Raw genomic sequence first — 8,060 nt, 5'->3', positions numbered from 1 at the left:
GTGACGTATGTGCAACCATTCATTCTCTTGGGGGGATCCAGGTAGTGATTAACAACGTAAATAGGTCTCCTTTGACGAATCTTTCGCCAGAAACCAAACATTGTCGTTTCGACCACGGTTACACGAATCCACTCAGAACCATTAAGTATAATTTCAAATTACTTCTTTATACCTAACCGAACTAGTAGTGGCGATTTGTTATAAAGCAATGGTTTTTTTTTTTACAAAAGGAACTCCTACGTCTATGAATGGAAAGAAGATTCTTGTCAAGCTGATCATATACAAAAAGCTTAGCTGTTCAAGGCGGTTAGGTCCGGCCACTCTAACAGTCGGCTAGTGAGTTGCGCACTTGCATTTCGCCAAATCCATCCCTAAAGCCGCTCATATTTCTCCACGAGGCCTCAGTAAATTAACTGGCACAGAAAAAGTCGTCTGCTATCCATAACCGCCATATTCAAATAATCCCTCACCGCTCTGTCTAATGGCCAAAGCCCCATGTTCTGAATTACGAACTTCGTATGAAATATATTTTCCAATTTTAGACAACTCGAATTTTAGAGTAAAATTCGATAGGTATCGTCGCCGGACTGACGGTTTGATTGATTCACACAGGACTAAAAAATATAAATGTGTGTTTAGAGGTAGAATATGGAGAGCACTACCCAGAAAACAAAACTATTATCATTGTGCATAGAATATTATATCGTTTTATAGTATATATACTTTTAAATATTTGCATCTAATTTTCATTTTTCTTTGAACAAAATAAGGTTGACTGGATAGTTCTAGCTAGGCATGTTAAAACAAGTGCAGAAAATGTTTGAATAGACCTTTGACTACTATGTTAATCCAGCTCAAATTACGATGGTCAGCATGCAAAAACAGTCCCTCTTTAGTACAATTCTACAGTGTACAAAGTTGTATCTGGTGAATCTTTAATCAAAGCGAACACCCGGATTTAAGCAAAATTATATAATTCACCAAATTAAAATTCAAGAACACGCCTAAGTATCTTTATGTAAGTGATGAATGTTAAAACGCCTATACACCTGCACGCGGATGCCTATAGCATCTGCAAGCGCCTTTTTTGGCCAAAGCGTAAGGAGCCTTTTTAAGCACAACTATCAAACCGTGCAGGTACAATTAGCCCAGTGGCGTATCCTTAAATTGCCAGTTTAAGCTACCACTAGATACAACATATGAAAACAGAAGATCTCAATGGCTAGTGGGTAGGAGCTACTCCGAAACAAACCATAGCACACGTGTCATTGTCTGACCATTTTTTTTATTGCTTTTACGATGCTTTAAAGCACTTAGTTTTTAGTAGCGGGATTTATAAAGTGGGAACTTTTTTGTGTGTGTATTGGGTCATTTTGGTCAAAGTAACTTTTGCATTTGCCGAACCTGGACGCTATAGCAAGCAGACCTAGCGCCTCGTTAGAAGCTCCTAAATAACAGCATCTAAACGGTGTAGGACTAATTGAACTGATCATTTCTTTAGAAAATCCTGAAGCTATTGAATAAGATATTGTTAAAAAACGAAGCTCAACTTCCTTTTCACCTTTGATATTGCCGTGCATAGCCAAGTGAATGAGCAGAAATGGCTGTCTTTAAGCAAATTCCAAATCAAGACACCTCGGATTCGATAAGTCACGAAAAAGAGCATCACAAAACGATAGTCTTAAAATCCGTTGGGCTAGAATAAAGTTGAATAATACACAGGAAAAAAAATTAAATTTCATTTAGTTATGAAGGAATCACGTAATTCATGGAAAATCCTAACGATGTACACTGCAATACGTAGCGCAGCGGGACACGACGTCGAACTCCCGGTCCAGAGCAAGCATAGAGATATTTTATCGATAATGTATGCCTAAACAACGCTTGCCGTCATTCAACGTTACGACTGTTTTTTTTTTTTCTATTGGAAGTTTCTATTTAAATAATCGATTCAATTAGAACATTGCACACATTTCGCTCATTCTAGGTTCAACGCTTTGTGGTTCAACGCCCTACATTAATTGGGCCCTGAGTATGAGGGTTTAGTATATGAGCATTTGCTTGTTTAGTAATGACGGCAACGTCCTCCGCGAAATTGGACTCGGCGCCAGTAAAACAAGAAGCCAGTAACATCATGCTCCCGTACCAATAATCTGAATATATTACTTTCAGCATGTAAAAGACGCCTACTGACAGATATTTAGTAGTTAGCAATAAGGTATTTACTGATTATATTTATTTATTGACAAGCTTTTTTTTCTAGTGCCCAAGCGGAGTATTTTCTCTGGGTGTCTTCTATACAGTACGATATCGTCGTAACAATGATACAACAATGTTGGACATTGATGTAATACTTAATAATCTATAAACCTAAACAAACGTAATGTCCATATTAATCAGCTAAACTTGAATTTTTATATGCCGAAAACGTTCGATAAAATCTTGCATCAGAAAAGCTATTTTTAGTTTCAGTACGCGAAGAGCTAAAGGCATACTGTATTTCCTCTGTTGTATGCATTCTAGGCATCTATTTTTATGTTGATGTGATCGTAGGGTTCGCGAGCACGCTAGCAAGTTATGTACATACACAGAAGACGGTACCTAAATTAACACATAGTTTGGCGTGCTACTTTGTCGTAGAAAAGTCAACTTTTTCGACAACAGAACAACAAACCTGCCGTGGCAAACGAGAGCTCGTCATATTTGGAATTTAAGCAAAGGTCAGCAATTATTCGAGCTCTCTTTCGACACTGGACCGCATGGCAAGTGAGTGTAAGGCCGCCGAAGAGTCAGAAGCAGGCTTCCGCATAGTGAAGAGAAAACACAGTGCAGCTTTAAAGCTACTCGCTGCCGTTGAGGAGTACGTCTCTGATTATTATCCTGTTTCGATCAAAGCGTTAGTGAAGAAACGATGGGAATGAGAAACTTAGTGCTATTTTAAGATAAGTTAATAAAGCCTACTTAATTATAGTATCCAAGTGCCACAAAAGCTAGCGTCTCATTTCAATGCTACCGAAATGAAAACAAAAGTGAGTTCTTGTGCATACTTTTATTGCTATGTTAACTCAATCTAGGTTTTCTAGTCTGCGGCAAACACGGAAAAGAGCGTCATCCGAATAATCTTCTTCCAGCAACTGCTTCAGGCTGTTTCACGATTTATCTGTCCGCAGTCGCCTGGTTCTCTTCATTTTGTGTGTGAGCCAGCTACTTCGAATCGACGGTCTGAGTTATAGCTTCGTCAACCAAAAGTATCGTTCCTCCTCTGTGCAACACGTGTGAAATGTCACCGTACTCAATTCTTTATTTCGATGCCAACTTTTATCGAAAAAAGAACCCAATATTAAATTGTAATCGTCCAGCATCGCAAACCCTGTTCTGTGCACCGCGTGCCAGCCCAGTAAGCGTTACAGGGGGGATAGGAAAACCTGGAATTTCTTCTTTGAAACTTATGCTCGGCGTGAAATTTTGCTCACTACACAATAAAATTTCAACAAGCAGACAGAGCTTTTTCGAGGAGTATATAAAAGTAAACAAACAGTGAGATAGTAAAAAGGAAAGGGAGCAGTAACAACAGGCCGAAATGACTTTTATGTATATATATATAATCTGAAATCACAGTATTAGAATAGCTGTGACAGCGGAAACTAATTTGATATTAGTTAATTAGTAATTTCGTCTGAATGCAGAAGAAATATACGATTGATACATACAAGATTGCACCTAAATATTTCTGTGCATAAAAAACTAAACTATATGTTGATAATTATTAGCAGCTATGTGGATAGAAATAATGACGCATGACTGGGCATTATATTTAAATGCAAAAGATAGTTAGTTGCACATACTTCGTGATTCGAAGGCATTGTCAAGGCTTGCTATTCTTGTCTCATCTCAGGATTATGTACACTTCAAAGTAAAAGTCTAATTTACATATGAAGCAAGGATATTTTTGTGGATCCACTCTTGTTCCATTGACATTAAAAAGCCGGTTCCTAAACCCACAACTTACAAACTACATGCTGAAATCATACATAACCCGTGATCTAGGCGTTGGCGTAAGGCCTCTTTTAAGCTTTGACGAACACATTATTAAGATTCTCAAGCGTTAAGTCATCTTTGCAACACAATTTCCCGGTGTCTGGTTATGGAGCATGTTGAACTTATGTAACACGATATAATAAATTATAGTCAGTGATATATATAGTTTAGTTGAGTACACTTTTTTTTTTATACTATCTAGAGTCATGGGACTCATACGTGACCAAAAATGTCGGGATGGTTTGCCGGTTGCAGAAAGCATTCGCGTGGAGGATGGGCGACGCAGAACGCGGTATTTTCGAAAAACCGATTATATCAACACCTAATGTGATGGATATGTTTCATAACATTTCACCCGGTTAGAATAATAAGTGCTCTCAAAGCATTTTCTACTAGGCGCAGCAAATTTCAAGGCTGGCCAAAGGATGTGTTTTTCGGTCCTTAATATATATATATATATATATATATATATATATATATATATATATATAGTTTTGTTCTGTAAAAGGATAAAAAATTATCAATATACAGCTATATAATGTCAGATCAAGTGGCTGTGAAGCGTTCGTTTTTTCCATTTGAGGGCGAAGCTAAGGTGGTACGCCTTATTTCGTGACCAGCGGTGGAATTCGGTGAAAAGAAGCCCAGGCTATAGGTTAAGGGAACAAGTGGCTTGCAGAGGAACTGAAATGGCTATCGGATCAGGTCGTGAGGTGAATCTGTCGATATTTTTGCAAGCAATGGCCCTACTTTAAGCTCGGAAAGCTTTACCAAGTTGTACGAACGCTTTTTCTTTAGAGGAACCAGCTTACAGAAATAGTTCTTTTGTTTCTGTATGGGGAGTAGGGATATGTCTAAATGGTTTGTACGCGCTAAACAAAAATAGGCTGCAGGTCAAACCGTGTCCCTGGCAAAAGTCCAACGAATCGTGAAATTGAATACCTTCCTTAACTTCTTTACAACGACGAGAGTCCATTCGTGCATCGAGTTTGTTCGAGGGGTCCGAGCCTAAGTCTGCCACTTTTGGAAGCGCACACAGAAAAAAGGGCACAGCAATTGTTGTCGTTGTTTTGAAAGAAGGCACATCAATTCCCAGAGTCCAGTTGAGGTTCAAAAGACAAACTGGAGTGGCAGGACTCAGTTGTGTTGGCAGTGTTCAGAAACCCTGCTACAGACCCATCAGCCCGTATGCCCGTTACTAAAAGTCACGAGAGTGCGTCTTTTAGCTCATCACGGATCTGCAAATTTTACATTGAAAGGCAACTATAGACCCTGATGGGGGAGGTGAATAGTTTCCATACTTATGGGCAAAGGATGACAACAAAGTGCGATTTGGACCATTGGTAGGTCTAAGTGCCTAGGCCTGTTGCCGCAAGGTCGTGCACGGCAGTCCCGACCGCGTCGAAATTTGAAAATGTCGCCGAACGAGCGCACCAAAAGTTTACGAAAACATATAGGAAAAGCGACGTAAAATTATTGGACGCTAGAGGATATAGGGCGCGGGACATATCGTTGGATAAGCGATGGCGAGGTGTGTAGAAGGAAATACTGTACTCATCTATGACAACTGTGCGTCTGCTTATGCATTATATATCCTCCATGTTTTCTCTTCGTTGAACATTAGAAAAATAGACGAAAAAGGATTTCACTAATAACCTTATTACTGTTTAATGTTCATGTTCACCGTAGAATGACTGATTCAATCTCTTACAAACGTCGCGCCCAGGTCGGACCAAGCTAAGTGCTCCCAAAAACGAATATGCTGTACGATAGAACTATCGTTCTCAACGGTTGATCTGTACTTTGCTAATATACTGGCAAACGTTTCTGTTCAAGGGCGAAACATGTTGGAGCTTATTCAGTTGATAGTCGCGGCGACATTTCACTGCCAGCTTATAATTCAGCACTTGCGCCGCGAATAGCTTATCAGCCTCAGATCGCTACTTGCCAATCTCCGAATTCTATAGCTTTTTATTTTATTATAGACTTTGAAAAACAATATATCAAACGTACCGGCTCTTCGTGGAGCGCTTCATATATATAAATCCTGCCGTCGCAATGTAGTACCCCATAGAGACATTATGCGATCGCTGTACTTCGTCTCTTTTGATATCTTCATCACATAATGAGTAAATTGCCGTTTTACTAGCCTGGGTCCACTGAATGATTTTATGAAAGCCGTTACTTATTTAGTCAATAAAGAAGATTTGTATCAGTTGTTAAGTTAGCTAAAAATAGAGGCCAAAGCGCCCCCGTATGTGCCATTTGAGGGATAAGAATATAGAGTAACTTGTTGCCCATCTTCTATTTTTTGTCCCGGTTAGAAAGCGAAGCAAAATGCTTCCTGTCGGCTCAATATGGAATCTTTAAAAGTACGTGTTAACAAATTGTAATGACGACACTTAACATGTAGAGAAAAGAGTTCCTCAGGAACACATGGGAATATGTGCGATACTCTGGGAACGATCTGCGGAATCAGCAAAGATCCTGAAGGGGAAAGGGAGGTTCAAAGCTACGTATCTTCACTACATCAGTGGACTGTTGTTTCGTTAAGGGCTTCCTAGCTCAATGTCTTCATTAACCTCTGACGGATTCTGTTAGCGCTCGCTTATCTGAGAGAGAAAAGCCTAAGTAGAGAACAATGGTTTTACCACCAAGCGATATCTTGATCGTTGAATTGATTGTTTTCCGACGATACCCAATTAAATTACACAAGGGTTTAATGTAAATGTTAACAAAATTTCATTTACTAGCGGTGACTAATTTAAAAAGTACGTAAATTTTTCAAATAGATTTCGACATGCTAATATAATACTATGATAACGGTTGATTCCCACTTCGTCCCGTTTCGAAATAGTGCCTCATTTAAGCTGCCATTATATATATATGGACATGAATATTAAAGATGACATCTGTATGCAGTAGAAAGCTCTAAAATGTAAACTAAGAAAATATAGAAGTTAAAGTATAAGCAGACGTTTGCTTTCGTTAATTCTAGCTCGCGAGGATAGAAACTCATAGAGAAGTCGATATTAACAAATTGAACTTGTATGTGACACGTTTGAAGTTAGTGAGGCATTCTAAAGAGAGCTTCAGCTTACAGTTTCGAAGATAGAGGCACTCTGTCTAGCTAAAAATAATTGGGTATCGGCTTAGCAAAAAATATATACAATAGAAAATTTCGTTTTTCGGTCAAACTGTGTCGATCTTTATTTTTGCGCAGACAATTTGAAAGAGAAAAGCACTACAGTCAGGAAGACTCGTACAAACAGGGGTGTATTGCGCAAATGCTTAATACCCGGTTCTTTTTTTGGGCCGAAGATATTCTTTGTTGGGTTCCTCAGCAGACTAACGATGTCACTATCCTGGAACAAAGAAATCCATACGGAAGTTTTACTTACATAGCGTTCGTACTAAAACTTTACAAACAAGTTCTCGATTTCTCTAATGTGCGTTTACTCAGTCGTTGTCGCTTGCCCAATATCACGTTTGTAGACGCTTTTGTTGCATTCTACAGGAGCAAGTTTTCTTCGTGCGCCTAGTATACATTTTTGTTGATTGAGATTTGCTTAATGTTGACTTATGTAGAATCTAAAAGCAGATTGTATTCAATGGAGCTCAGCGTTGTGATACAATGGAGCTGTCTCAGAAAGGATGCGTTTCCATCACAGCTAAAGATTCGAAACTTTAATAACGACATGATCCTTACTATGAAGGACTTACAGGACATCTGCAGGTTGCATAAAGCTAGAATCCGGCACCTTAGTCTCGACAGCAGAATCTCATGAAGGCCAAAATTGTCAAGACAGCCTGAAACGAATTGTTGAGCTAGGTTACAGCTTCCATTACACAGGGGGGTGAACATTTAGATGGGTCAGACAAAGGAGAAGGTTCTGCCCTGTCAATTAAACCAACCACTGGACTGTCGTTTGCGTTTCCTTTTGCATGTAACAAAGAACCACAGGGTTCAATATTGCTTTAATTTTTTTCATTCACGAAGCCCCATATTGCATGAAATGCAT

At 39.0% G+C, this 8,060-nt stretch overlaps 1 long non-coding RNA gene across 4 annotated transcripts in view; it reads right to left on the bottom strand.

Annotated features, from left to right (window-relative positions):
* Window positions 1-7,235: 7,235 nt before the first annotated feature.
* The window catches only part of LOC111266935 (uncharacterized), a 92,816-nt gene continuing 91,991 nt past the window's right edge, over window positions 7,236-8,060 (bottom strand). For 3 of the 4 annotated variants that reach the window (XR_015313593.1, XR_015313597.1, XR_015313596.1), the window contains exons 6-7: window positions 7,762-7,848; window positions 7,236-7,403 (exon numbers count right to left, since the gene is read on the bottom strand). This is a non-coding gene — a long non-coding RNA (uncharacterized LOC111266935). The remainder of the gene's footprint in view (window positions 7,404-7,761; window positions 7,849-8,060) is intronic. The other variant, XR_015313594.1, reaches the window with a different exon arrangement.

This window comes from Varroa jacobsoni, unplaced genomic scaffold, assembly GCF_002532875.2.
Source record: "Varroa jacobsoni isolate VJ856 unplaced genomic scaffold, vjacob_1.0 scaffold_1129, whole genome shotgun sequence".
NCBI lineage: Eukaryota > Metazoa > Arthropoda > Arachnida > Mesostigmata > Varroidae > Varroa > Varroa jacobsoni.
This window is presented reverse-complemented; position numbering and strand designations above follow the sequence as displayed.